At 43.7% G+C, this 26,548-nt stretch overlaps 1 protein-coding gene and 1 long non-coding RNA gene across 6 annotated transcripts in view; both read right to left on the bottom strand.

Moving 5' to 3' along the window:
- LOC148055370 (uncharacterized) overlaps positions 1-26,548 on the bottom strand; it is a 243,809-nt gene that overhangs the window by 5,540 nt on the left and 211,721 nt on the right. The window lies entirely within an intron of this gene.
- On the bottom strand, positions 14,603-24,970 carry LOC148055371 (uncharacterized). Of its 2 annotated transcripts, XR_015705480.1 has the most exons (5): positions 24,850-24,923; positions 17,044-17,265; positions 16,115-16,257; positions 15,001-15,060; positions 14,603-14,831 (listed from the first exon to the last, which is right to left on the bottom strand). It is a non-coding gene; the product is annotated as an uncharacterized LOC148055371 (long non-coding RNA). The 2 variants fall into 2 exon arrangements; XR_015705481.1 differs by lacking the exon at positions 17,044-17,265 and having other exon boundaries at positions 24,850-24,970.

Raw genomic sequence — 26,548 nt, 5'->3', positions numbered from 1 at the left:
TTTCTCTTCATCCTTGTCTCACGGGCACTGTCACAAATTAAGCCTGTCTGACAGAACTCCCTAGCATCTGTAAAACTTTTCCTAATTAAAAGTAACCGAGCTGAAATTTTCACGTTATTTGTCAATATTTTACCCACATAGTTGCATTCTCTGAGAATTCAAGTTCCCTTCTTTATTTGCCACGTACGCATCACTATAATTCCTCTTCTATATATTGATGATTTTCTTTTGCGCATTTGTTGTTCATAGGTTATGTACATCAAAATGTCATTAAACGCCAGGGCAGGAGCAACAAGATAGCTATACGTACTTACTCTGTGTGATTAATACTGAACGTAATCTTGCTCATAATATAGTTGTGTATAATTTTACCTGTAAGTTATTACACATGGTCTGACTATTTTAACTTCAAATTACCCTGAAGATGTCATAGTGTTTGCTTACTTCTAATATAAGTCTTTCTATCCGTCACCATTTGTCAGTGGTGTCTAGGCCAGAAAACATCCATCCGTACAAAGAGAATCCCCCTTACAACAGTAAATGCCTTTAAAGTTGAAACGGGGTATTCAGGACGCTAACCTGAAGAGCTCCAAGTGCAGGACTCGCTCTGCCATCAGTGCCAATTTCTTGGTGTGGAGGCACCAGGCAGGACTACGGAACAAGAAGAGCAACGCTCGCAGCAGGAGCGCTGGACGAGCAATTCCCAATTGCACGTGCTTTCACGACAAACTGCTCAGCACCCGTTCTGCAGGGAGCTCTGGCTGCGGAGGGCTCTCCCGGAGGACGAGCTGGCTCCGCTCCAGCACACCTTCATGCCAGCTTAGCTGCCGTCTTGATCATTCATTTTTAACACACAGTAAGCTTGCTGAGGGAGGCACCATGTTTTCTTTGTTTATAGACAAAACGTAGCATAATCTGGCTTCTGAGGGAATTAAAAGAAAGAAAAATTGGCCTGATTTAGCTTGCAAGTTATAGTGCTTTCCAGAACACAACCCTCTACAGCAGCGCTTTTGGGAAATACGTGTAAGTTTTCATTTTTCTGCTTTTGTATTTCTGGCCGTCTGCAGCCTGCAGTGCATCCCCTCTTCAGATGTATTACGGCTAGTGACTTTTGCTGGCTTTGTGCAGATTTATGTTTGAGTGCTCTGTGGTTTATTTGCTCATTTGGAAAACACTGGTCAACCCCCAAAAATGAAGAATACTTTAAAATAGTATTAATTTTTAAAAGTGTACATTGTAGAAATTAATTCTGTCTTGCTATTTGGCTGCAAATGAAACCAAGAATTATAGTTATGACATGGAGTTTCCACGCCCACATAAGTCTTTCTCAATGTTCACGTCATTTATGTGAATTTGTAGTTTGTGAAGTTGTGCTTAAATCCCCCAAAACCCCCAAGCCCCCGAAGATCCACCAGTGGGACCTCTTCGACTAGCACAGCCTGATCCTTCTCCTGGTCTCTAAGATCGTAACTCTTAGGCTTTTGATTCCCTTAGTCTTGAAACTATAAAAATCTTATTTCTATAAGCTCTTTTATTGTTACCCACGTAGTCAATAGTGTCATTTTCATTCAGATCATTCTGGAGGGAAGCAAGAGGAAATGAACCAGACGGAACAGAGCTATAAATAAGATTCAGCTACCCCGTTCCAAGTGCAGATTCAACAGCAGGCTTTTAAAGCCACAAAAATACGGCTCGGGAATTATGGGAAGTTTTCTTCTTACTGGAGTTCTGAGATTCGCTTTCTATGCGGCGGCCACCCTTTATTATTGACTTATGTGAATAAAAGATGCATTTGCTTAAAACTAGCTCTATGAGCACAAACAACAGAGCAGGCTCACATTGCATGTACACATGAGCTCATGCTTATGAAAAAAGAACTCAAGAATCACAGAATTCTTAAATACAAAGGATTCCACTTAGAATTACTTCTTAATATAAAGAGTCTTTAGGCTAAAGAGGAAAATCTCACAGCAAATGGATTACCATTGGTTTCTTCCAGGCTTGCTGTGCAATACGACGGATTGTTTGCTTTACGGCAAGATAATGATGTCTAATGCTGATCACCTTTTTGTATGGAATTCTGGGGAAAAAAAAAAGGCGCAAAGTCCACAGGCAATTTTGCTGGGCTGGCAAAACACTGCAAATACCAGCTTTATGTAAATCACAAAATAGGCCTACTGGTGCTCTGCCAGAGACACACAGGCAGCAGCTTTTATCCTTCTCTCCAGCAGCCTAAAGCAGGGAGCCAGTTTCACCCCAAGTCGGCTGCCTGCGGCGGTGGCGGTGAGGGGCTTATGCCCCGGCACGAGCAAGCCACCGGAGAAACCACAGCAGCAGCAGCCGTTGGGAGAGGGAGCGGGAGAATCACCGGGGGAAATCGCAGTGCATGCAAAGAAACACTGCAAGAGCTGGATGTCCGAGGAGGGAGACGGAGCGGCGTCAGCCGTTCCATCACTGGGCACATGTTCTTTGGGAAGATGCGTAGACAAAAACTCACTTGGCAAATGCTGGCAGCTGGCGAGTTTGGTACGTTGCCTATCGCTACACAAGGGTATGGATCCACAGGTTCCTCTGAAACCTAGCAGCTGACCTTCATTTGCTAATGGTTATGGATATGTCGTAATTTTATATTCCCCTTGCTACATAAAGGAGCAAGGTAGCAATTAACACAAAACTACAGGTAAACAGAGCTAGGGAGGTGATAGAGACAAATGCTGGAAAGAGTCAGCTGGAAATCTTCTCTGAAATAGAAAATTTGTCAAAAAGAATCCTTTTGTTTCTGCCTACACACATACAGCTCCAGGATGAATAGAGGAAAGACTCTTAAACGTAAGAAAACAAGAACGGCAGTTGTGTGTCAGGCTGCAGGCCCACCTGGACTGCGTCCTGGCGCGGGCAGCTGCTCCCACAGGTCCCTGGCGCAGAATCAAAGACAAGGCCTTCGTGGCACGAGTCCCCCGTGGCATCCTGTCTTAACTTCTGGCCATCGATATTGCAAAGGGACTTTCAGAGTCAGAGGTAGCGTACGAACATGCCAATACCTGCGAAAGGACCTGTACTTCATGAGTCTGTTTCAATCCTGTTTCGATCCTGTTCACACTTCTGCTGTCTCTGATATCCAATTAATTCACAATGAATTCAAAAAACCCAAACCACCACTTATGGATGAAAATATAATTAGGTGCCTCTAGTTCTAATATCCCAAGAAGCAGTGAATAACATTTCACTAGTCACAACATCACGCCTGAGTTTTGACAGTCTCTAGCATTGCCTCTCTCCTCTTTTGCAAGCAATTCTTGCTCTGTTGCCATCCTGCACGAAGGCAGTCTGCATCTCCGATCACCTACGTCAGATCTCTCTGAATCTTTCCTGGTTTTCTTCATATTCTTTTTGAGACTAAATACAGCGTTCAGGATGGGCGTACCACGTGTTGATTTTTCTAGTGGCATAATTATTTTTTCTGTTTTCCTCTCTATTTTCTCCCTAATATCTAATGTTTTATATCCCTTTAAAACATTACTACCATGTATGTGTACTGAATGTGCATATATAACCTCTAGCTATAGATACTCTGGGGAATATCATAGAATCATAGAACTGTTTGGGATGGAAGGGGCCTTTGAAGGCCATCCCGTCCATCCCCCTGCAATGGGCAGGGACATCTTCAACTCAGGTTGCTCTGAGCCCCGTCCAGCCTGGCCTTGGATGTTTTCAAGGATGGGGCAGCTACAGCCTCTCTGGGCAACCCCTTCCAGTGTTTCATCACCCTCATCGTGAAAAATTTTGTCCTTCTATCTAGTCTAAATCTCCCCTCCTTTAGTTTAAAACCATTGTCCCTTGTCCTGTCGCAGCGGGCCTTGCTAAAAAGTCTGTCCCCATCTTTCTTGTAGGCCCCCTTTAAGCACTGCAAGGCAGCAATAAGGTCTCCCCGCAGCCTTCCCTTCTCCAGGCTGAACACCCCCAGCTCTCTCAGCCTGTCCTCACAGCAGAGCTGTTCCAGCCCTCCGATCATATATACAGCTAAACATTTTGTGTATCGACTGCAGCAGCTGAGTGCAAAACCACAGCCTCCCAGGCGGCCACGGCCAGCAGAGGAAGGCGGGTCAGCTATGCGCCTCGTTGCTCTGAACAGCAAACAAACGGGTTCCTGCAGTCTGAAAACCCTGTTGGAGACCTGTGCTCTTCAGAGCAGTACCGAACTTCTTGGCCACTTCAAGCATATACGTGCAGCTGAAAGGCCACTGAGACACGGATCGTTCGGATTCAGAGCATTCGGATTCAGCCGGGCAGAACGCTGATACTACAGGACAGCCTTATAAAACAGGGCTTTATTTCAGAGAGCGTCTTCTTCCTTGGGGATTCCAGTTGTGCCTTCAATCCTGAGTCTCCCACACAGAAAGTTAAGTTTCACATGCAGATATTTTGTTTTTGCAGAAACTATCAGTGCCAGTGAGCATCACTTGAGAGCGTCCTTTACCAAAGCAAACCATTTTTAACAGTAAGACAGGAAACCACTAGCCAAATCCTCAGTATGTACTTTTGTACAGAAATCCCAAATGCTAAATTGTTTGTTAATTTTTGATGAAATGTTCATCTCTCTTCAATCTATTTCACAGCGACTAGATGATACTGAATGGAAAGCAGAAGCAACCACAGAAAATTAGAGCTTGTGCAAAAACGCTATAAAATTGTTCAGAAATCCGCACAGAAAAGTACGTTTTGATTGCTGCAGGTCTTAAAGCTTTTAAGCATGTGGATGTCTGTATAGCTTGTGAGTGAATATTCCTTTAGAAATTTCTAAGTTTCATTGTATTTCCATCAGTGTCATTCATTCTTTTTCTGTATCTCGTTGCCCAACTTGATATTTTCGGCTGATGCCTCTGTAAAACGAAGTAGATGGGAAGAGCCTGTCCTGACGGTCCTATTCACATTTGTGAAGGGATGAGCTGGAGCCAAGTGCCGGGAAGACCCTATGATTTGATAATTAACGCAACCCATGGATTTGCTAAAGTATAACTGATGCTGTATTTTACCGCCCTCCCCTAGCCACTCATCCTTTCAATTAGGGTAACCAGATAGATCTTTAAGTTGTAAGGAATAGGTTGTGCTGAAATAAAGCATTAATGAAAATGAGAATTTAACGATCTAGAGAGAAACCTGACCGTACAGCTAAAACCACAGGGGAGCAACAACAGTAACCCTGAGTATCTCACCTGTAATTAAAGTGCTGATAGGTACCACTGCTCATTAATATTCAACTGGAAAAATAGAAGACAAAGAGGCAAACACGGAATAACAATATTGGGTCCGTCCTCTCTCCACAGACACGTGCTTCTCGCTTCCCACGTGGGACAGCAGCATCTCAGACCCAGGCCAAGCCAAGCACCGTGCCGCAAACTGTCACAGGCAAGCCGAAGTAGCCATGCTTTGTGGAAGTTCAAGGGAGGGGCATTTTCTGCTCTTGCTACTTCATTCTGTGCTAAGAAGTTGGTATCGAAGGATGAGTCTTCTGTCACATCATGCATCACTGACAGACACTCCGGAGATGAATGATATTAAAAAACCCAGGAACTGCTTGTTGCCCAAGGCGTGTGCTAGTTTGTTGCCAGTTTGTTTCACACATAATGGCTCCGTTAGCTCCAACAACCTAAAAATAAAGCAATGAAACACACACTGCAGATACCTTTGGGACCCTGATAATGCTCCAGGAACGGGGAACCTTTTTGAGACCCATCGCTGGCGACACTCTTTGACCTGTTAAGGCACACCGCGAGCGGTGCCAAGCCGTGGGGACGGGTGGAGGGTAGTTTCTAGAGTGTAAAGTTAGATTACGCTAGGTGTCCGAGACTGTAGCAATCTTTCTAAGAACAGCGAGCTTCCAGGGGTCACGCTTGCGTGTCTGTCTAACTGTAGATGCGAAAGCCAAGCTTCAGACATCAGTCCCGCAGAACGGCGTTGCTGGCACTTTGTCCCAGTGTCATGGCACTGCCAGCCTGCTCCGGGGTTCCACACCGCAACAGCTCCTAGCCTGCGCAGGCTTGGGCATGTTTGCTTCACTGAATGAACCTCCTCCCCTCGCCCGATGGCATGGCCCTGGCTGAAGGGGACAGAGAGCACCGGTCTGAGGGCACTTGGCTCACCGGTCTGAGCTGCGCTGTGCTCGCCACGAAAGGGGAGCGTGGCAGGTCTTCTCATGGACAGGGGAGGAGACCTTGCAACCGTTCACGAAAGACGTAAGCCAACCACATGGCTTAACACATCAAGAAAGCTCCCACAAGCGTTCCACCCCTTTTCTGAAAAACATGCTTAGTCTCGAAAAAGAAACCTAACTTGACTCCAGCTCAGACGGGTGAGCCAAGACTTCCATCCTCCTTACATGTCTGCCTCTGTCCACATCTTCAAACACAACCAGTCTTTTGGCATTTATGAATCCAGCTACCACCTGACCCTCCTCCTTACAACACTGGTAGAGGAGATGATTAGTTAATGGTAGTGGTAGGTCCAACTATCTCAAAGAGATAATCATGCTGTTACTTGAACCCTAAGCCTGTATACTTTTCTATGCAACAATCGAGTATTAATTCAAGAAACTAGCATGACTCGCTGCCTGGGGCAATGAGCAGTCATGTTCCTGTTACCACGTTTCATGCAAAAAAGATTAGGAGAAAGGAATTTGAAGAATATGACTCTGCATATCGATCCATTTCTGACTGCTGAATGAATGTTTACCTAACTCGAAAACTTCCCCCATCTTGGCAAAACATACAAGCAGCATGCAAAACATTTGTGAAAGAGGAAGCCCAGTCGGACTGAACAGACAGAGAGAACAAAACGGGGCAGAGCCAAGAGCCGTTCTCACACTTGGTACAACACACCTGGGTACAACACACCTGGTAGCAGCCTACCTGGCAATGCCCCTTGCCTGCACAGCCGCGGACCATGACACAGAGCAGCACCAGACCCACCCTTCCAGCAAGCCCTGGAGAGCATCGGCAGGGAGGACGGGGAGGTGCCCCCGCTGCTGCGGGCTCACACCTGCCTACCCTGAAATTAAGCCCACCGCTTCACACCAAAACCTGGAGAGCACTCCCCTGGGGAATGCTAGGGATATTTAGGAAAAACTTCATCATCTTGTGTTGGTGTGAACAACTTCCTGGTTGTTTTATTTTTGACAGTAAAACCATTAGAGATGATGCTATGACTGGAAATCTAGACAGCATTTAGTGTTCGAGGATTCTGAATTTTAGTATTTCTTCTATTGCCTCTTTTATGGGAACTATTAACTGTAATTTAAGCCCAAAATGTTAAAAGCAGTATACAGATTTAAGGATTCTTTCATACCAATTAGAAATAATTTCCAGCTGCACTTCAGTGAATAGGCTTTTACCTTTTGTTACAGTGGAAAATCACTTATCCACTGTAGCACAGGACATCTGCATAGATTTGTTTCTTATTATCTTTAATGGTATCGGCAAATACAGAGTTAACACATTTCTGCTAGATATATCTGCAGTTGTTGGAATACCAGCTTCTAAGAAAATTACAAGTTTAAGTATTCAGTTAAACCAAAGTTACAATTTAATTAACATACTAGTAGAATATTCAAAGATGATGTCAGCTCATCATTCACACTGCACTTGGAGGCATAAAGGAAGATCCTCTGACTTGACTCACAAGCAACCTAGAAATATCATGATTGCAATCTCTAACGTGCTGGAAAACGCTAACATAGGAAAGGCCAATCCATGATTTTAAGAGAGTTTTGTTTCTACTGTTTTTAAGCTCTATTTCCACTCCCTCCCTGAACGCGTAACTGATTGTGCATACATAGAAACTATAACTCGGCACTGATAAAAGAGGCTTAATTATTTAATTTCAAAATTTTAACTGCCTATAGAGGAATAATGGAGAACAATGTCAAATATTCACTATCACGCTATTTCATCGGTGGTCTTTGTCAAACACTAAGGTTAACCTAAAATGGAGAGTTAAAGGATATTTTTCCCCCGCTGTGATTTCTCTACACTGCCTCCCCCTGAATTGTCAAGTCAAGTCAGTTTGTGTGGGCTATGACCTCTTAGCTCTCCGCAGGCCACAAGATCACGACCTTATGAAAATTGTTTCTCTTTTTTCTGCCACTGTGAATCATATTCTCGGGTTAGCGGACAAGAAATTTTAAAGAGTGTTATCACTACTTTTGGAAAAACCAATTCAACTGTCAGATCAGAACAGAAAAGGCAATTTGCCTATCATTAGCCTGTATGCATATATTGTAAAGATCTTTTACTGCTCTAAATGGCAAACTGAAAAGAAAGGGCGAATGTTGGCTTCCTTTTACCAGCCAATTCTGCACATCATCTCAAGCGGCAAGTGGCCACTGACGAAAGACAGCAGTAGCTCTGGATGTCAGCATCTATAAAACATCTACAGACACAGAAGACTAAATTGTTGAGAAAATTGCAGAATCATAGAACAGCTCAAGTTGGAAGAGACCTTCAAAGATCACCTGGTCCAATCTTTCGTGGGAAAGGAAGGATTATCTAGCACCCTGTCCAATCGCACCTTGAAAACCTCCAGTGACGGGGACTCCACCACGTCCCTCGGGAGGTTGTTCCAGTGATTAATTGTTCTCACTGTAAAAAAACTCTTTCTTATATCAACATGAAATGGCTCCCAGTGCAACTTATCACGTGAGGCTTCATCAGATGATGTCCTAGCTGATGCCGGGAGAGCCTCATCTGCTTGTCTCAGCTCAATAAACTTCCAAACTAGGTTCTAAAGGTCACAAAACGTAAGAAATGTAGGCAGATTCACAACCTCCATAAACAAAAGTTAGCTCGTGCCCTCTGTTCCCTGTCCTATCACAGTACTGTCCTGGAAGGGCAACCAACAGGTAAAAAACTGTATTTCAGAAAAACCCATAGGCAACTGTGATGCCTCACGACTATGGAGAGATTAGGAGAAACATTTAGACCAAAGTTCTGCAATGACCAAACCCATGTATTTTTGGATCTTCTTCCTTCTCTCTCTTCTTTCTAAATACCAGTAGCAATCCGAAAAAACCCAATCACAACAGCTACTTGTAATTTGTGCAGGTCTCAAGTTGTCTGGCATTTTAAGCAATAAAATGATGGTTTACATCCAACAACTCTCTAGCAAAAAACACCCGAGACCTTCCATTAATGTTAACGCAGCTATATTAAGAGGATTCGCCCCAAAACCTTTGACTATATTCTGAAGGGAAAACTGGTATTATTGGAGAACTGGTTTTATCTTTATTAGCTTTTTCTTTACTAGCTCTACCCTCTTTTTTTTTCAGCTCCACTTCAGTGACCATATATAATCACAGAAATTTATTTTACATTCAGCCTTTATATCGCTCCCTGGCCCCTTTGGGCTGCTTCCAGTACCTCCCTACTCGCTGTTCCAGAATATATTATAAAAGCAATTTTGGCCAACTGCTCCCACAAGAGTGGGCCCTTGTCAATGCATTGCGTTGATCGAGCTGAACGAAGGAAGGGGTTCGTGTTTCCCTCATGCCTGATGCACAATGCCACCTCAAAGAAATTGCTTTCAAGTGCTTTATTTTGACTGTGGTAACACAACTTCTATTTTCGCTGGGTTTTTTTGCCTTACAAAGTTATAAAGATTTCCTTTGGAAAATTAAAAAACAAAGTCTGAAAGAATTTAATTGATTAGAACTGGCTCTCAAATGATCTGGTAAGGGCTCCTCTAACTCAAATCTTATTTGCCGTGGCATCGTCAGTCCATCTGCAGAGCGCAGTTTCGGCTCATCCTCTCGTACACACTACACACGCACACAGTTTGCACAGTGGCACCAGCAATTAGAATGCACGCACCTACAGATAACACAGTGCTCGTGCAAAACTACGAGGCAATTAGGCTCAGCCATGCTACTTCAATGCAGAAAGAAGATACCAACTGGATTTAGTTTGCTCTCCATTGCACACAGATTAACAGGCTGGTGACCACTTCAGTACTAGTACCACTACTTTTTAAAATGCTTTAATACTGCAGCATCCCACATCTAAGTGCACGTACTGTGATTTTGCAGTAGAAATCAAGAAATCAGCTTAAAACAAGCATCTGGTATGACTGGAAAAAAGGCTGAAGTACGCAGAAATGCACTGATGTCAAGTCAGGAGACTGCAGAACTGTGACACCAGTTAATGAAATGTTAAGCTCAGTGGTAGTCATTTTGGGTTTTTTTTTCCTCTTTTTGTTTCACGGGGCATCATTATTCTATTGCAGAAATGGTTTCCTTTTAGCCACCCCCACTGTGTGCAGTAGGGTAGTCTCAACCTGGTTGACAAAATATTTCATAATTTCTAAGGGTTTTTTGGTGGTTTTTTTCCACACGTTTATGGGGCTTTAATGCCACTACTTCCACCTGCAAGAAGCCAGGTACCTTCCTCGTATTCCTCAGAGTGCTGTAAAAAGAAACTCTACGGAAGGCAGCCTCCTGTCAAAAGCTGGATTGTAAAATATAAAGGGGCGAGGTTGGAAACATACAGCTTGCAGTTATACCTGTAACGATAACTTACAACAGGTATTGCAGAATACACAGAAATCAGTGGTAATAACTGAGAGATTATCCTTATCTGGGAAATTATCTTACATGGATCTTTCTTTGTCCCCCAAAATATTTTGAGCTGAAAATGCACTAAGAAACACAGGATGTAGGATTAGAGTGTGTTACAATATGACGATTGGATGTAGAATCCTCACAGTTTCATTTCTCATTTTCATTTTAAAATATTTTGTGTTTGTTTTCATTCTGGCTTTACTTTCTCCGGTCCTGCATGCCAACTGATGACAAATCCCACCATTTCTGGGCCAAATGGATAATACAGCTGCACGGGAGTCAGGAGAGGACTTTCAAGTGTACGCTGTGCTGTCATACCTCTGCGCTGTCTCATCCTTGATAACAGCAGAGGCGAGCTGGCGGCACAGAACTCGGGGAGAACGGTGCCTCTGGCATATTCAACAGGAGTCGGTAATGTTAAGGAAGGATTATTCTTGCAGGACAGGGGAGCCTGGCTCTCTGCTCCAATGTTACAAATAAACGGTGAAACTGCACGATGAGTTTTGCATTACTTTTCTAAAACTGTCTTTGAGCGGCCCGCTGAAATCGAGAAGTGCCATTGTCAAGATTTGACACAGGAGGTTCTGAAACGCAGCGGGTTATGGTTGGGTTAATGCACAGCAGACGCCACCAGGGATTTCCTATTAACACGGGACAGAACTGCAGTATTCAGAACGCTACGTGAGTACTCAAACATCGTCTCAGACTTCCCGCGTGCTTTCCTTTCCCCTCCTTTGGCATTTGGAAGCAAGAGAGAAGAAAGGCTAGCAAATGGGCCCTCAGATGCCAGCAAAAGAATTCTGGGGCAGAGACATAAATACTTGTTCTGGGACAACTCCTCAGAGTTCCATGTTTCTTTCGATAACAACAAGGGAATTTTTTCTTATTGATTGCTTTTTGCAATCGAGCTTGCCAAATAGAACTTCTCTCAAATGATTCTTCCAGCTAATCTGATAGAAAACTAACCTTGTTATATTTATTGACAGAACATTGAAATAAATATTATAGGTCTAGAGGGAATGTTTCAGTTCATTGATTTTTTATTTTTTCTTTAAAGGAAATAACAAATGCAGTGTATTCCCCTTGGCATATTATGCTGGGAATAATCTGAAAAAAATGCTTACCTTGTTCAAAATGCATCTCAAAACCAACTTCTTCCCGTCCCCAGTGAGCAGGCACCCTTTTGAATAAATCTGATCTTGAGCAAACAAGAATTCTGCAATTTTAATTGTTTGCGGAATTCTCCTTCTGTGCTTGTTCAGGAAGTTAAAAGAAACCAGTTCATGCTTTTATCTGCAGCAGTGAGAAGGCATGAAGTTTGGGGGAATGCAATTTGTTTCTTAGGGAATGGGTAGGGCTTAGAATCAGCTACTACTAGTTTAATACATTTTCACTGAATCTTTCAGTATCCTTCACTACTTGCTCCTAGTACGGAGCTGCTTCTTCCACGGCTTGTAGTCAAAACACTAGCCTAGCCAGCATCCGCACTGCTCAGAACTCCGCTCTGCAGCCTTACGGCAGGATTTGGCAGAGAGGGGGATGAACGACAAATAAACCAGAAGAGTTTTGGGGCCAAGGAGAAGGGTACAATGGAAAAGTGGCGAGGGCCCTTGAATGTAGGGGAAGAAACTATTTGAAAAATTATGCATAGGTCTGAAGAAAAATATATGCAGCTGAGCGGAATTTTGCTCAGTTTTGCTAAATATGGTACCCGGTATGAAAGAGCTTTTCACAACTAAGGCAACACTCAGCTACTTAAAGGAGATTGTCTCTCTTCAACAGCATGAACTGAAGAGCCACCACACACAAATAGCCTCTTTGCAAGATTTATAGGCAACACACCAGCACTCAGTCAAATCACCTCCTAGGGCAGGTTCTCTGGCTTCCTAAAGACAATAATTTGAAATAATATGAGATGATAAATGCAAATGTATTACAGTGCAATGCCACAAAGCTCCCCAAAACACTGTCACTTCCATTATCCAAACAGCCTGACGTTACCTATTTCACTACGAGGACCTAAAAAGACACTAATTCTTCTCGAGGTTTTAAAACCTGAACTAGACCTTGGAACAGAAACAAACAGAAAAAACCCCAACCCAACCAACCACAGGATACTACAGTTAAAGTCTATACCACATGTGAAAGCACACTGCAGAAATGCTACAAGCTGCGTCTCAGTTTTATTTACCTTGAGGGTCCCTCACCGAGTCAAAAGCATTGCTAAAATCGTGAGGAAGCTTTCTGTGATTAGAAGGCCAATGCCGAGTTTGACCAGAGATAGAATATGATTATACTCCTCCCACAGGACCAAGCATGAACCTCATCTGTATGTGGCTTCCAGCTAAAGAGCACTGCTGCTGAACGTAACTTATTCCTCACCAGGGGTTATATCCAGTGTCCTTTCTGTGGACATTATGTATAGAGACTTTGTATGCTACTGAAAAGAGAGACATGTGAAGCCTTCTGGATAGTATCTGTTCATGAAGACCTACAGGATTCTTTTCAGCTCTGTTCACTGTTAGAGCTTTACTTACTCGTTGAACACGCAGACTCAGAATTCTTGCCATAAAGAATTGTTTTGAACAAGTTTTGCAGCAATAATGATTTCTTCCCAGCATACTGTGTTTTGACTAACCTTGGAGAGTATTTATGAACTCACACTGTCTATGACTGTGTTATATGTAGATTAAGCCACTGCTTTTGATGCATTTTTTCCTACTGTCATTGTAGAACTATTCAAAAGAATAAACACTTATGAAGAAGGAAAACAAAAAGCACCTCGTATGGGCAAAGCTGGTCATCATTTGGTGTTCATGGTTCCTGGTTACCCACTAACTGTCCCTCACTGGAGATGCATACCGTTTTCCCAGATATTGGTGAAGGCTCTTTTAATGGTCCCAGTGAAAATGTTTTGGAAACAAACACGAGCATAGTTTCTTTCTGCTGGCTGTCCTCTGCTCAGCATGTCTGTACACACACGGACGGGGAATGCCCTATATTTCTCAAACATTCCCTTTTAGGACAGCACAGTCTCTTTGCACAGTGCTATTTGTACTTCAGCATGTGGAGGGTTAAAATAGGAAGAAATGGAGAACAGCATGGTCACTGTTTCTAAAACCCTTTTCTGATCCTTAAGTAAAGCATCGCAGTCCTTCTCACGAGCAGTATGCAAACTTGCTTCATATATTGACCTGAGCAGATACTGATGTGCATAACAGTACAAAGTATCCTTTGTAAAAACAGAAATCCTTCAGGATCTGTGCATGACCTTTTAACATCTACGTTTACTGGAAAATATAGAATAGAATCGTTCCAGTTGGAAAGGACCTACAATGATCACCTAGTCCAACTGTTACCTCGTCTGGTAACAAACGGAAAGGACGGTGGTACGATCGAGGTATGCTTTGGGCCTTGCAGACTGCCACCTCGTGGTAATTCACACCCACATTCTAGAACTACCTGAGCCCCAAACACTGAACATCCTCTTAAAACTCGAATATGTAAAGGCAACAATATTTCCTGGCGTCATCTCCTACAGACATCAGTGAGCCAAAATAAGCAGGTAAGTTATACAAACCCTAGCGTTGCTTTCTCCTTTAAAGGACCTGCTCTTGTTGCATCATGTAGCGGCTGCCTCGAAAGACCAACTCACTCGTTTCAGGCTTTTCCATACACAGACAGCATCTGTTACACTGAGGGTCTATAAATTCCTCCGGCACCATTCATGACAGAGTCATTAAGAGGGCTGTATACTGAAAGGTAGATCATCATTTAAAATGCCATTTTAGATAAAGCTAAATTGAAGCAAGGCAGTCAAATGACTCTTCCGAACTCCCGGATGGGCAGAAATGGGAATAGGAACCGCTGGAGCTGACTGTGGTAACATTTACACTAGACCAAATCTGCATTAACTACAGTGAATTTGAAATCTTCACGCTGCTATAAGGACACGGCACTGGCTTGGAAGGAAAAAAAGAGCAGGAATACCTTTAGGAAACTGAAAACCAAGGACTGCCACATCTCCCCGCACATCAGCTGAAGTCCCCCCGCGGTAGCTGACACCCTTTGGCCCGCTGGCATCTCAGCAGTGCAAGGGCCGTCACCACCGCGGAGGGTCGGGCCGGCCTGGCGCCCAGCCCATTCGCCGGCACGGCAGCAGCAGCTTTGGAGCAATACTGTACGCAGATGCAGTTTAGTGGCATCTTCAGCATTTATGTTGCCCCTGTAAATTGGGGACAGAAAAAATACGTGCTTTACCTGCACGATGCCGTGCTTTCTATCGTACCAAGTCAGATAAATCAGGATGCGGATTTCCCTCTGCTTAGCTCCTCAGACCACACTCTACACCGCTGTACCACGTGCACTGATTAATGCAGTCCCTTTGTACGTACGTAAATAACAGCTGTTGGCGATGACATCTTAGTGATATCTTGGAGAGGAGCTCTTAAAATCTGTGAAAATATGAAATACAGAGACTAAAACTAATGAAGTAGACTGGAGAATCGTTCAAAAGGGGTCTGTCCTACTACCAGTGCCAGTAGCTGTAACAGCAAAATCAGGAAATATTTAAAAGTGAACATGCCAAGGCAAACTACAGCTGCATACAACTCCTGATTACGTGTCCAACAGAGACTAACAGCACACGCACAAGAAAGACGGCAATAACCACAGAAACGTTGCTTCTCCTAGATACTTCCCGACCTCCAGCAACCTGGTGCAATTCCCTTCCTTCAGGAACTGGCCCATTCGTTTTTGAAAACACACGGACTTTGAATGAGATAAAAGAGAACAGAGGGATAGGTCGCCGTTTGGTGCAAATTGGCCTAATTCCATGGGCTCCACTGGAGATACACAGGTCTGCGAACCTGCGATACCAGGTAGCGAACTGGATCGGTGTGTTCAACAAAGAGAATTTGCACTTTGTGCGTTTAAGAAAGACCAACATCTGGGTAACAATATCGATTTAGGTATGCATTTACCCAAGTTTTTCCATAGTGTCTTGCTCCTCTATATCTCAAAGGTAATTCACAAGAGTTATTCAAATGGTAAAAAAGACAGCTATTGCCACTTTTTTTATATTTTGAAAATGTAGCATTGAGGACAAGTCAAAATTTTTTTGGCAATAGTTTCTAATAGTAGTTTTGAGGTTATGTGAATTTTTACTTGCGCATGGACTTAATCACACTGCTGCACATTTTGCTTTCTAGAACCTCGGGTAATTGGCAGCAGAAGGCAACCCTTTACAATGTAATACCTTACGCTGGGCCACCATACTGAGAGTCCACAGGGTTGATAACTCACCTACCAGCAGTTGACAGACTACACTGAAAATTGGAGGCGAAAAAAAAAAGAAAAAAGAGGGGGAGGGAGACAGAGAAATACATTTTTAAAGATAACCTGGAGGCAAATATAATATTTATACTTATTTATCCTCACAGCACAATCATAAGCCCCAAAACATGTCTAATGAGGTGGAATTGCAAAATGGCCATGAGTCCTACTTACTTGGCTTCTCAGTGGTCTCTTAGCAGTCACACGGATCTATATTTTTCAACTATGTGACTGCTGCAGGCAGAAGTCCTATAAGTAGAGTGAGAGTCACAGCAAGTCCTTAACTCCCAGTGGTATTCATCCACAAAAATGCCAACCTAGGAAAAATGAGAAGATAGACAAAAAAAGTTGCAGGGGCAATTAAGCACTGCAGACAACTGTACTTAATGCTTGGTTCCCACTGGCAGGGCATCCTCTGCTCAAATGAACTTTCATTCACAGCTTTCCTCAACTCTTTGAATGGCCTCAACTCTTCAAGCCTTCATAATCAGAAATGTGAAAGAAATCAAAACATGTCACAGAGTTCTTCAAGGAGTTCAGTTCATCATAGAGGAACAAGCCCCAGCCTGGGGAATGTTGTGTCTTCCACCTGTCATTTAGCAGCCTCCAGCTTTATTTCAAGCTCTTTTGGAAAGTATCTCTGCAGCGAGCAGGGACATCTTCAACTCGATCAGGTTGCTCAGAGCCCCAGCCAACCTCACCTTGAACGTTTCCAGGGATGGGGCATCTACCACCTCTCTGGGCAACCTGCTCCAGTGTTTCACCACCCTCATTGTAAAAAATTTCTTCCTTATATCTAGCCTGAATCTTCCCTCTTTTCGTTTAAAACCATTGTCCTTTGTCCTATTGCAACAGGCAATACTAACTAAAAAGTCTGTCCCCATCTTTCTCATAGGCCCCCTTTAAGCACTGAAAGGCTGCAGTAAGGTCTCCCCGCAGCCTTCCCTTCTCCAGGCTGAACAACCTCAACTCTCTCAGCCTGTCCTCACAGCAGAGGTGTTCCAGCCCTCCGATCATTTTTGTTCTTTCTTAAATGTCCACTTTTTAGATGTCAGATTTGCAGCACTTTAGGACCAAAAAAATCCCCCCCCAAATCAAGCTACCTGTAGGGCATCATGGAAGTATGAAGGTCTGAGCTGAGCCAGCCAAACACCACTCATTTACTTGGACACCAAAATATTTTGCTGTGGTTCTGAGGAGCTGTGGCTTCCAGCGAGAGCAGAGAAAATTGCAGTTGCTTCAGAGCATTTGGAGGTAGTGACGGCCATGTCCAACTGCCTCACCGTAGGCACTGGAATCGGGGAAGTTTGGCTCAAAGATGAGTTCTGTAGATTAAATTAGCTCTGTAGTGATTACTTCTTCCCTCTCCAGACATATAAGAAATTCTAAAAATTCTCCCCTATTGTTAAATGAATTTTCAGACATGTTTTAGCTTGGCAATTCAGATACTCCACGCACAGGCACCACCCAGCTGATGAGGTGATGGGTACCCATGTGCATTCCCAAAAGGAACTTTCAAATGAGGAAGCAGAGTCAGAAAAAAGGGGGAGCGACTTTCAGGATACTGTCATATGGCCATAGTAATAAATCACTTACAGTCCCCAAAAAACCCACGTTGCAGGCTGAAATTAGAAGCATAAGGGAAAAATTTAACCCACAGCTAGAGAAGTTACTGACAATTTCAGCTGTTACTGTTTGAGGATCTTCAGACGTGACTATCGAGTCTGATCCTGCCGTGACACCTGAGAACTCCCAAGAGGCCACAGCTCTGACACAGCGTCGGAGCCACGAACGCCCTCCGTCCCAGCGGAGGTCCCACAGGTGCTGAGCCCCGCTGCACCCAGAAGCAGCACCCCTCTCCGCCTCTGCACTACGGGGTTTATCTGACTTATTTTCCTCGTTGCATCGCCATCTTTGTTGCAGGTTCAGATATATTAAAAAATAGAAATTAATACCTCCTAAAGGCTGTAGAAGACAGCGTGAAGCTACGTTTTAAACTATTATATGAATGACTCATTCACATTTACTTGGAATAGACAGCCTGAGAGGATAGAAATAGATCCCCAAGAGGTATCGTGTCATAATGCCGCGCGCTGAAAAGATGCATTCTAATCTCCATTCATACTTGGCATCACAATTAGATTTTGTAATCAGTAAGCTTAATATCTTTTAAACTTTCTCTGACATTGCGGATTTCCCTCTGTTTCCTGTCCAATTTATCAGCCTTTTAAAAAAGACAGTAAGAATAAACTTTATCCTTTCTCTTTGGAAAGCAACAAAAATGTTCTCCTCCTCTTCGAACATTATTTTTTAGATATTTATGCAACTAAACAATAAAGAAAACAGAGAACTTGCATTATGCTGATACCGAGCTGATGTGGAGTTGGCTTGAATTCCTGTGAGGTACGAGATGACCTGCCATGTAATGTAACAGCCTGAAACTGGGTGCTGATTTATAATGCTTATAATTAAAGAAATACTTAACTGTTTCATGGGATACGACAAATCAGCCTTTTACATTTATTTGTGATCTGCTGTAGGAAACAGAGTACTACAAGTCTGGCGCCAATAATTTAGCTTAATCTGCTTGATTCATTCACTGTGTCTTTCACTTCTAAGACATAATTTCAAATCTCGCCTAGACCAAACTGACAGAAAATCTTTGTGATCTGAGTCACGGGAAAGGTCACAGTTAAAGAATTTCCTAAGCTTTACTCTGATTTGAACCACAGCAGCCGATAATGTGGAATAAGTAACCGAGTCACAACACCGACAGCCATGAAATCTCCTACTATCCGTGATCTTCCTGTGCAACGTAACATTACTGACTGGGATCCTAAAAATCTTCTAATGAAGGAAAGAAGTGCAGCTCCACTACGGACACGAGTCTGCTTGTTCTCAGATGCCTCTTCCGCAGCCCCGTGGCGGCCGGATGGTTCGGCGGGGTTAGATGCTGCTCCCGCTGCGCTCCAGAGGCCCTCCTGCACTTGCCTCGTGACATTCCCACCTGTGTCTGGGGAGCTGACCTTTTCAAGCCAGAACGGCTGGCAGCTGTGACACAGGTTACATCTCCTCAGTGCAAAGTCTGTGACAGTCGCTTGACCCTCCTTAGCAGCGAGCGAACGCGTTGTCTGCGGACAGAAAGGGGAAAATGCAGCCTCTCTGCTTTATGGACTCCTCACCCCATATACACGGAGCCATTTATCTTTGCCTGTGTGCCCCACGTACAGTCATATTTATGTACCTGTGGGGGCTGTAAGGAGCTTATTTATTATTTGTTTTCATTTAATGATCTCTGTCATTCTCCCCCAGGAATACCCATACACACTATGCAAATCATATTAAGCCCCTGGCAACACTGAGAATGCCTTGAGCAGGAATATCTGGTACATTAGCTCTTTGAACGTAGGCAACTTGGTTATGGAACGAAGTCCTCCCTGCACTTCTTCCCAACCACCGTCATTTGCCGAGTGTCATTCCCCTCCCGGACTTACAGGCTTTTCTGGGGACGAGTTAGGGATGGCCCCAGGCTCCCTTTCCCCCTAACTGTAGCACTGAGGGCAGGGGTTTCCAAACGGTGGTCTGCGAACCCCCTCCTCGCTACAGAAAGCGGGCCGTTTGCACGCCGGGAGCTCACAGTGTCACACCAGGAGAAAAGCAAATCCAACGCTTTTCTAGCAACTATCTTTAATTTAGGCAATGACTTTGGCTGGATGATATGGGCATTGTATGATCCAATATCTGAGACAAGATGGTGAAAGAAGAGGTCAGCAAATCATAATTAACCCCTATGATAAAAGAGCACCCATAACATGGAGAGAAGGTGTGAGAATTGACAAGAATTCCTTGTCTCTAACCACAGCATTGCAGAAACCTGGGGACAGTGGGGTGACCCTGAGACTTAGAAATGTGTGTTTCTTCGCAATGACGACTTCTATAACCTTTGCCAATTCGCTTAGCCTTTCTAAATCACATTTTCATATCTGTGATACAGGGATAAAAACCATGAGTCACCACTGTGAAAATCGGGGAGGTCTGCACTGCAAACAAGAACAGGATCATGGTAAGAATCACTGCTTTTGTTAAGGGAAAAATTTGATGTTTCTCATAACCCCTTGTCACGAGCTTTATAGTGCCCAGAGTGTGACAGCCTTGCCAGAAGTCAGGTCTAACAAGTCAAATAGCACTTTCAAATGCATTATTTTGAAAATAAATACTACACTTCAACTTATCCTTCATTATCCGTATCCCTGTCTCCTTTATCTCTCTGCATTGCTGCTTTGCTATTCTAGTCCACATGATCTGCACTTTGATTAATTAATTTATTCTGATTATTTAACTCCTTTTTCATTTTTCCATATTCTTCTTCCTTGATTTTTCTTATCTCCCTGTCAGTCTTTTCTTTGTATCTCTTTCTATTTCTGCTCTCAAGTAATTGTTTTTCTTTTCATCTCCAGTTCTGCCATTTATTATCTTCATATATGGAAAAATATACACTAATACCTCCAGGGAAAATAATCCACAATGCAGACACTCAGTGAGAGAGAGAGAGGAGATCCAAGGAAGCTGCAGTGCTGAAAGAGATCTCGCAGAGACAGCAAACCGAAGATTAGATAGGGGTTTGCGAGAAGATACGGCTACAGAAAAGGCTAATGAAATCTTGTCAACATATGCAGAAGCATCACCTTCTGTTACAGACCAGAGAGATTTAAATCCGGCCTTATAGGGATTTCTTGTGAGCTCATATGGAATACTGCATTAGGCTGCGTGTAATATGTTGCCTTAGCAATACACCCATCTATCCAGGTATTTATATAGACTGCATCACCGATATTCACTACAGAACCGACAACAACCTAAAGGGAATTCAAAGCGGATCAACAGAAAAACAACAAGAAGCTGAAAGGACAACTGCAAAAAATGATGCCAAATGTTGAATAGCACTCTTCCCTTGGTCAGGAAGGGGTTAAAGAGCTCGTAAAAAAAGTGGCAAGTAGAGATTACCAAGGAGGAAGAAATGCATTTCACACCGTGCACAAAGAGATAAAATGGAACCAGGATAACCTAGGTTAAATTTAATGAAAATCTTGAGGCTGTGGAAGAGTCTCGCAGGTGAGAGGCTTGTAGGAGCCATCACTTGGGACTTCAACGGCAAGATACAGATTGTTTGGTTTTTTAAGTTGTCCCCAACCATGTGCTGAGATGCTACACTTCAAGAAATGTTTCTATAACAAAGGGTAACTTTTAGTTTAACTTGCACCCAGGTATTAGAATCACTCTTTAAAATATTTAAGTCAACAAGTGCCTCATTTCAGTGACCTTCTTCCAGATTCCCTCTCACAGAAACCAGCGCAGGATGAAAACGGGGAAGTTACCTTCCATTCAGCAGCAGTAACGCTGCTCGAGACGCATGGTCAACCTTGGAGCATAATGAGCTTTATCTGCTACTTGACCATGCTGTAAGTCAGTGTTAATAAAAATACACTATAAATAATTATCAGTAATTTAAATAGTCATATGTTGTTGGGGGCAAGGCCTTTTATCAGACAGTTGAAGTGAACCATGATGTATTTCACCAAGGCTAACTTTATCCTAAAAATGCTACCCTAGTGCATAGAGTAATAAGATATCAGAATGGCCATCAGACAATTTGCCAATATATAACTACAATATTCTTACCTGATAAACCAGAATTTCAGAAATGGTTGATTCATATGAGCAAGCTTTAAAAAATATTGGAAGTGTTCATTTCATTTGACTAATGCTGATATTATGCATTTATATCTTTTTTTTTTTTTTCCTAAAAAAAATTTCTTTCCTTTTTTATCCAGGAAAGCGATTTTTCTTCCACAGCATTGGAAATGTCACCTCAAATTGTCACTTGAAGGTAGAATTGCTCCTGAGCCAAATGATGCTGTATATAACTGCAAACATCGTCTCCCCCAGGTGACTTTAGGAGCTATGGTCTCCTTTTCTGTAAGTGCTCAGACATGTAGCTTTGCCTCTGGAGCTGAACAGAAAGCCAGTACTGAGCGTATGCTCTCCTACCCATATGCACACGTAACTTGATATTAACGTGAGCCGTACCCGCACAGCGATAAAACTAAACAAAAACGTCTTAGTCTAAATATAGAAGCGATGCTGGAAGAAGCTCTACGAAGCTCCCTCGGCATGTAGTCTTACTAAGAGACTCCTCTCCCCGGGTGAGTATGCGGTACTGACAATGAATTGGATTCAGTGGTGCTATTAACCCCCTACTATGAAAATGCAATATGAAAACGTTCCTAAGTGCTTTAATAAAAAAAACGCAATGAGGTAATAGTTAATTTAAAAAAAAAAAAAATCTAAAATACAGAAAGTAAAATTTTGTAACTGTGAAAAGTCAATGTTCCAATAGCCTTGTTAGTTCATTTGCATTTCTCATCTGTAATATTGACTACTCAAGCTTTTCTTGTTAAATGAACGGTCTGCTGCCTTTCAGTTCATGTAAAATTTATTTACTAAAGGATACACGACAGACTTAGTAGTTAGAGAGAGGAGGCATGGTTAGCCAGGCCACCCTGTGATACCACTGAATACATGGCTTTGCAAAAAAAACCCCAAAGAAACAGAAAACCAAACTTAGTTACTGAAAGAAACCATTTCACGTACTGAAAATAATAATTTCTTCATAATACAGTTGCAGAGGATGAGCAGTAACAAGTGCAATCAGATTTCCAACAAGGAAATTAATCACAAATGCCATCTCTAATTGATTTGGCGTGAGCGGTCCAGCGCAGTTCAGCAACCCCGCTCCAGCCCTTGGCACGTGGTGGCCGGGTAGTCACGTCCTAGTCCTGTGCATGAGGACTCAGGGCCAAATTACAAAGTTTGCAGTTCTCACTTCATTTCAGGAGGGATTTTACTTACCTCTTTACAGTACAGTAAGAATTTAAATACCTGCCGTCAACGTCATTATGGCTGCCCAGTGTCCAGAAGAGGTAAAACGTGACTCGACGTAGTTTATCTGTCGGACATTTTCAAAACAAAGGACTTCTGCTAAAGCTTTTCAAAATGGCTCATATCAGGAGGCTTTGGGTTTGCTTCTCCTTCACGTTTTTTTCCATGGCAAGACCATTCATTTCCAAGTGTGCAAGACTGACAAACAGCATTCAAAGCATCCTTCAGGAATTGGGTCGTTTTTCCCCGTTATCCTGCGAGTAAGCCCCGAGCAGAGCTCACACAGAGCACGCAGAAGGCAGAGCTGACTGTAGAGCAGCTGGCTCCGCTCGCGTACCTGGGCCCACCCCGGCAATCGGGCACCGCTCCGTACAGACACTGACCGGGGACACCAGCTCCTATTCAGGAATGGGGACCAATCTTTTCCCCCTTTCATTCTTGTTCATACATTTCTGTCGATATTATTCGTTCTGAATTAATCCACAGCTAATCAACAACTTCACAAAGGAGCACCGCACCAAACAGCAGGTTTTGCACTTACTGCCGAATCCTTATTCTGTTTCCCATTACGTATACTAAGTGTGCATGCATTCCATGTTTGGAGTGAACGATTAGTCTATGGTTTGCACAAAGGGAAAAGAGATAGAAAAGCCAGGTTTCATTCCTGAGTTTGCTACACTAATGGGCAAAGTACTGTCTGTCTCAAACAGCCCACCCGTGTAACAGGAATAATTAAACTAGCAACTGACAACGTTGAATTTGTAAAGCGTTTTGAGATCCCTGAATGACCAACACTAGGAAAAAAAAACGTGTACTACTGCACAGTGGAAAATCACAGCCATATGGATACAGGAATGTCATTTTTGTATTAAAAACAAAAGCAAGAAAGGAGATACGTTACTTGTCTTGAACGGTTACAAGATCTTTATAACCAGAGCTTATGCTGGAAGGTCACAGCTCTCCCGACAGGCCTGCCTTTCACCGAACTAGTTTTTAAAAAGTAGGTGGGTTCGGGAATCACTTTTTTAAATCAGGTAAGGAGTATTTCCAAGTTCATCTCCCGAACCTGTGACACACCCTTTCAGTCACCTTCCTGGTATTCAAAACCTCTGTTAAGCCTGCCCTGTTGTAATTACCGGGCAGCCACTGCCTCAGGATAAATCTAATAGACTTTTTGGCACTGTCAGATTAAAACTTACCTATCAACTCACTGCAGTGCTTTAGCTCTCCCTAAATCTGTACTTGGGAGAGAATTTATGACCAGGAATCACATTTTGCAAAATGATTAAAGTTACCAAACATCCATAAAAAGTTGCAGTTGTAGATATCATTTTTTTCAAAGTCTGCTTAATTTACGAGAGGTGGAAGGTTTATTGTCATTTAGAGTCCACAGTGATGCAGCAATTTAGCATTTTGCTGAAGCTGTACGCAGCTGCTGTCTCATTTATGATTTTTACATGTTTTTAAATTGCCATGTTTGTAACTGGGGGCGGCTGCATACTGGGAAGGGGGGAGGGGGAAGCAGACTCTCCTACTGTTAAAATGCGACGCAGGTCATGTTCCTTCTAACAAGATTGTGAACTCTGCAGGGAGCTCCAGCACTTACTCTAAAGACAGAGTGTCCCTCTCTCCTCTCCATCCCCCCCGAGTTCTGCAGTACAATAAAACTGAACACCGATGTAAACTCCTCTGCTGCCAGTCCGGCACCGGAGCCCCTGCGTGCTGCAAGGGCAGTGAACCGCCACATCGCACACGTGGGAGGTGTTTTAGCCGGCCCGTTCCCGGTTCCCAGCAAGGGGAGGCTCTGTCTGACAGACACAAGGCACATCCGTGAAGCGGGGTCCCTTAGCCTTGCAGCAAGTTTAACTCTGTCCTCCTAACAGAAGACATCCTCCAATTCCGCCCTGCATTGGTGTTCTCCCCCGCGTTACGGGCAGCAGAGGAAAGGAGGGGTTCCGTCAGCAGCTTACCGTCAATTGCCCATCACTTCGAAGTCACAGATGAAGCGCTCCTCTGGATGTTGAACCCACGTTGTGATGCCCGGTTCTCCGTGCGGGGGGAACTGCAAGCTTCCTATGAGGACAAGCGCTGTCTCTTTAAGAGCTACAAGGTAACATCAAAAGCCTTATGAACCTCAAATTACATTTCTTTCAGGCACCCTGGCAATCTTCCTCATAGCTTAAGACTTCTTCCCCTTAGATCACTTTCTGTTTTCTTCTTCTAGATCTCACATCACTTACCTCTCCGTCCACTTCCACCCGGGTAGGTACACTTTGAAGCCTGTCAGATGGAAGCACTCCAACAGGCTGATTACAGGACCAGAGAATGGTTGAGGTTGGAAGGGAGCTCTGGAAGTCATCTGGTCCAACCCCCTGCTCAAGCAAGGGCCACCCAGAGCCGGCTGCCCAGGACCATGTCCAGACAGCTTTTGAATATCCCCAAGAATGGAGACTCATTCACCCTCAGTAAAAAACTGTTTCCTCATGTTCAAACGGAGCCTCTTGTGCTTCAGTTTGTGCCCGTTCCCTCTTGTCCTGTCAACAGGCATCCCTGAAAGGAGCCCAGCCCCGTCGTCTTCACACCCTCCCTTCAGACACTCAGATCGATAAGATGCCCCCAGCATCCGCAGCTTAACAAAGCCTCTGCAATGTCACCAGGTAAAAAGTCTTACTTGCGCTGTCTGTTTGCACCTACCGCTGGGTGTGAATAGGTGTCCTGGTTTAACCCCAGCCGGCAGCTGAGCCCCACGCAGCCGCTCGCTCGCTCCCCCCCGGTGGGATGGGGGAAGAGAATCGGAAGGGTAAAAGTGAGAAAACTCATGGGCTGGGATAAAGACAGTTTAATAGGGAAAGCAAAAGCCACGCACGCAAGCAAAGCAAAGCAAGAAATTCATTCCCTGCTTCCCATGGGCAGGCAGGTGCTCAGCCAGCCCCAGGAGAGCAGGGCTCCATCGCGGGTAATGGTGACTTGGGAAGACAAACGCCATCACTCTGAGCGTCCCCCCCTTCCTTCTTCTTCCCCCAGTTTCTGTACTGGGCATGACGCCATATGGCATGGAACAGCCCTTGGGCCAGTCTGGGCCAGCTGCCCTGGCTGTGCCCCCCCCCCCAGCTGCTTGTGCACCGGGCAGAGCAGGGGAAGCTGAAAAGTCCTTGACCAGTGTAAGCACTGCTCAGCAAGAACCAAAACATCAGTGTGTTACCAACATTATTCTCATCCTAAATCCAAAACACAGCACTGTGCCAGCTACTAAGAAGAAAATTAGCTCTGTCCCAGCTGAAACCAGGACAATAGGCAACCCAGTATAACACCAGGTAATGGAGTGGCATCTTTCTATGTTTAGAGATGTATGTACCCAAAGCTAAGAAGCTCTTAATATTGCTTACAGTTCCAGCTTTTGATTCCGCATGCAGGTCAGTTCCTTCCCCACTGTGAGGCAAATTTACCCTGACACTTCAATAAACTTTGACAGAGACCTGGAGAGTTTTGATTAAACAGCAATTAAAGCTACCAATACTGCGTTAAAGAAAGACGATGACAATTGAAATTGAGTCAGTGTAAATGCTGGACATGGAAAATGTGCAAATGCCCATCTGGAAAATGTTTATTTATTATCTATTGCTTTAGAAGATTTACTCCCATTTGCAAATTGAGCCAGCTGTAGCCATG

The sequence above is a fragment of the Nipponia nippon genome, unplaced genomic scaffold, assembly GCF_047370975.1.
Source record: "Nipponia nippon isolate SJK-2023a ecotype South Korea unplaced genomic scaffold, ASM4737097v1 scaffold_23, whole genome shotgun sequence".
Taxonomy (NCBI): Eukaryota; Metazoa; Chordata; class Aves; order Pelecaniformes; family Threskiornithidae; genus Nipponia; species Nipponia nippon.
This window is presented reverse-complemented; position numbering and strand designations above follow the sequence as displayed.